Here is a 4622-nt window from a genome sequence, read left to right as displayed (position 1 = left end):
TGAAAAAAAAAGAATAGATCCTTGGTGTCTCCATCAGCTCATGGTCTTGTACACCTTCACCATAGCCCCCTCTTTCCCAGGCTGGGGAGCCCCTAATATAGTCATTCCTCATCTGATGTTGCATACTTTTGTTATCCATGTTGCCACCTGAACTGTTCTTTAGGATTCAGGTATCCTTTTTCACATGAGAGGAAATAGGAAGTATACCAGATTTCCAGTGCCTTGAAGATGCAACTGAATCACAGTTTGCTACAAAGGCACACTGACATTTGGTTTCTATTTCCTTGAAATAATTTCCAGAATTTTAATTTTGTTTTGATCATCCATGAATCAATATTTTAGCAAGATATGCTTTATAATAAAAAAACCCCTTCAGTCCTTGAGGGATAACCTCAGCAAGTTCAGAGTCCATCAGTGTATATATGAAGGTAGGATTTGGTTTCAGTTTGAACACCACTTCTTCTATACTGAATTAGACCTGCCATTTTGCTTTTTGATTGGCAGCCTAAGAAAGTATCTCTCCAGTTCTTTAAAGCAGTGGTTCATTTTTAAATATCAAGAATAACTTTGCATTATTGGCAAATACTGTTACCATGATTTTTACTTAGAGGCAGCTAGAGACAGAAGTTAGCAAACCTTGAAACCAGAATTCACCATACTGGAAAAAGTCCTAGCAGATGCCTCATCCCTGGAAGTGTTCCAGGACAGGTTGGATGAGGTTTTAAGCAACTTTGTCTTGTGGAAATTGTCCCTGCCTATAGGAGGGGGGGTGGAACTGGATGATCTTTAAGGACCCTTCCAGCCAAACTTTTTGATGATTCTATGATTCTTTGTCAGCATGGCAGAAAAAACAGATGCAAGGTAAAATTGCTGCAAGGGCACCTCCTTACAAAGACCGGGACATGGGCTGCCTCCAGCAACCACTGGTTTCACAAAAGAGCCAAAGGACCAGAGGCAGCTCTCTGGAACAGATTACGACCACACAGGGAAAGCATAGAGCCAAGAAACCCTGCTGCTTCTGCTTCTGAGCCTAATTTTACCAGTACTTTATTTATCTGTAATAAAATACGATTTCAGGAACAAGCTTCCTGCAAAAAAAGGAGGGGACCTCTGCATGAAAAAGGATTAACCCTCCTCCAAGAAAACACGTTTCCAGTAAATATTCACAGAGAGCTGTGGGTAAGGGAAGAGAGACCACCCTAGTTGAGCAGTGGGGAGCAGCTGTGCTGAGAGCTAAGTGGGGTGCAGGAGTGTCCAGGGTGAGCCCAGCCAGTGGCAGCTTTGGGAGCTGGGGAGCGGCCCAAGGGGGCTCCTGGGTGCAAGGAGCTGTGGGGCTGGGGAGATACAGAGCCCCCATTCACTCAGAGCTCTCTTCTCCCAGGGCAGCTCTTTTTTGCCCTCTAAATTAACACTTGTCTGGCCACAACAGCTGCAAAGCATTATATGGAAAGTATTCAGAAAACCAGTTTTCTGTTAAAGGACCCAGAATTCCAATTAAATGGTTGTTTTTACACTGATTTGCATTAAATTTCATGTCTTCCAAGGGGGATGGGAACAGTGTGAGAATTTAAAAGATGGACATTTTTAGAACAAAAGGTTATTTTTTTCATTTGAAACATCTTTCTGTTTTGAAATATTCTTTGTTAAAATGAAGGGCTCAGCTGAAAACAAGTGGACTTGTTTAATATTTTATTTTCTCCTTGCCATTTTAACTTCTATCCTTTCATTTGCAGATGAACAATTCTCAAACATTTTCTAGGTTGAAAAAGCTGTACCCTGAACTAATTCTGTGGTTCAATGAAGTGCATAAGACTGGTTACAAATACAGCATGTACAAGTGTGTGTATGGGCACTGAAGGGCTTTACCAGTACATATTGTGCAGATATTGTTTTAATTATGTTAGTAAGTCCTTACAGTAGGTTCTTTTAAAATTTTTTTTCTTGCTGGAACATTTTCTACTGGTTCAGAATAGCAAATGACTGGTTTTGGTTTCCTACAAGTCATTCTCCTTCTAGCTGTTACATCCAAGGCCCATCCTGTCCTAAATTACTCCCATTAGTCTTATCAAGCTCAACTCCCTCTTCATGGTTGCCATGGAAAAGAGCACCTCTGCACTGGTTTTCCGCTTATAAGAACCGGACTTGCTTCTTCAACTGAAAGAGGTGTAAGCTGCATTTCTCCAGTTCAGAAAGACACATGGATAAATAGTCTTTTTTATTCTAGGAAAATTCTTGTAATGCCTTTTGTCTCATTGCGGGTGAAATTAATGCTTAACATGTTGGAGGTCGTGTCCACAAGCAGATCTGCACCTACCCTCCAGGTGGACTCACCTCCCCTGGAGGCTCATTGCCTCACTTTGTGAAACTGAGGAAGTTATTCTGACTTTATGGTTGAACCGGCCTTCTTACAAGTTTGTGAAGCGTCACACAGCTCAGTGGCACCACATAAATCATTAATAGTACTAATACTTAGTAGAACAGCAGCCTGAGAAGTAGCACTGTGCCTGGGCCTGCACAGCTTACAAGCATTTGTGTACATTATACTGCTATTTTAAGGCATTACATTTATTAGCAATTTTTGGCTGAAAATGAATTTTAGCGGGTAGGAAGGAAACGGGTCTGGAAAACCAAGTGTGGCTCTGAAGGAGGCTCTGACGGGTGAGCTCTGGTACAGAGTCACATAAGCCATGGCACTAATTTTTCCTTGCTGTTATTTACTGCTGCTCTTTTAACACTATGGGTCCACTACAGGTCTCATTTCTGTATGGGGAAGGTCCTGTGACCCAGTCCAAATGTCCTGCAGCAACCAGCTGTATGAGGGTTTTACTGTTCAATCTACAGTCTATATGAGCCATTAATAAACCTGTGTGATTCTGTCTGTGGATTAAGTGACAAATATTTGCTGATCTTATAAGAAAATACGGATAGAAACATAGGATTTGAAAGGTAGAAGTTGTCATGTTTTATGATGAAATTAAGTAGCCTTGGTGAGGCAGATTACAGTTAAGAGTAATCAGGTAAATCACCCTGGGTAGTTAACTAGTCAGTTCTAAGAAAGAAAAGCTCAGTCTTTTTCATTTACTATGGAAAATGAAATACCATAAAATGACTTTGCAAATTTAAGCACATTAAACCCAAATTATTTGTATACTCTTATTACAGATGTTTTGTATTCCATGTGTCCTTGCTTTCGTCAGGTTTTACCATGGCAACTTGCTGCCTTGGAGTTGCTGCACAGCTGAGAGGTCATAGAGTCATAGTCAACCATAGGTCTTGGTTGGAAGGGACTTGAAAGATCACACAGTTTCAACCCTCCTGCCATGTGCTGGGAACCTTCCACTAGACCAGGGTACTCAGGGCCCCATCCTGTCTGGTCTTGAACACTTCCAGGGATGGGGCAGAACCTCTCTGGGCAACCTGTTCCAGAGCCTCACCACCCTCACAGTAAAGAGTTTCTTCCTGGTATCTAATCTAAATCTGCTTTCATCTTAAAGCCATTGCCCCTTGCCCTATCAAACAGATTTGATCTGCTCCACTCTGTGTGTGCATATGTGTGTGTCCTAATGGTGGCTGATCATGTGCTACAAAACATGCTTTGTACTTCTCCATTCAATTCATCCTTCTTTCTCTTTTTAAACTTGAACAAATTAACTAGTTCTTTAGTTTGTGGTAGTACATCACTGTCTCCAGTTTCCCATCTTGGGTTCCTTTGCTGCCAAAATTTTTTCGCTTATAGAATATTTTCTAACAGTAATGGAGCCCAAGAATTAAGACCCTATCCATTTCAAAGTTGTCAAAGAATTGAAAAGTTTCTGGCTTCTGATCCTCAACTTCCTTTGCTCATATATTTTTTCTAATCAATCTAATCCTTAGCTACAAAATACCCAAACTGTTTCAGCTCACCACAACTGTACAAGCTGTGTCAGACTCTGTGGTAACTATGTCTGGCTTGTATTAAAGGCTGAACTCTATTACACTCAACAGCACTTGTATGTGCACTTTCCATTTTTTTTTAATGGGAAGATATGATTCAAAAGGAAAGAATGATATATGGGACATAAGGAGAAAGTATTCCCAGTTGCCTATATTTTATGTCAGCAGTAACTTTCCGAGTCTCTCTGTCTGCCCTCATTTATTCTGTAATGTTCAAATACTCCATCATCATTGTCATTTTATTTGCATGACATTTGCAGCTGTATTTTATAGCATTATTGAACATTTTCTATATTCCTCTAGCTTCCATAAAGGCAGAGTTCTTCGAGTGCCCTCCCAGGGACTCTGGTCATCTGCCCATTTTCCCATTGCTACCAACCTGCAGTTGGGACCACCAGAGGAAACTCCATGACAAATGTAATAAGTGAAAGAATACAATTACTTCAGTTGATCAAAATAAGAGGCCATATAAAAAAGGACAAGCATGAGAGAAGTGAATATAGTTCTAAACTACAATTAATAGCAAAAATCTACTATAACTGCTTTAACATCTTTACTAGGTCATGGAGAAACTTGGCCTTCCCTAGCATGTCCCAAAGAGTTCAGCTTCTCATCCCAAGGATAGTCCTGCTCTTTAGGGATAAAAAGAAATGCATATGCTGATCACTTTTTCCCTCTTGCCACAGGGC

Source organism: Corvus brachyrhynchos, unplaced genomic scaffold (assembly GCF_000691975.1).
Source record: "Corvus brachyrhynchos isolate BGI_N302 unplaced genomic scaffold, ASM69197v1 scaffold14, whole genome shotgun sequence".
In the NCBI taxonomy this organism is placed as follows: Eukaryota; Metazoa; Chordata; class Aves; order Passeriformes; family Corvidae; genus Corvus; species Corvus brachyrhynchos.
This window is presented reverse-complemented; position numbering follows the sequence as displayed.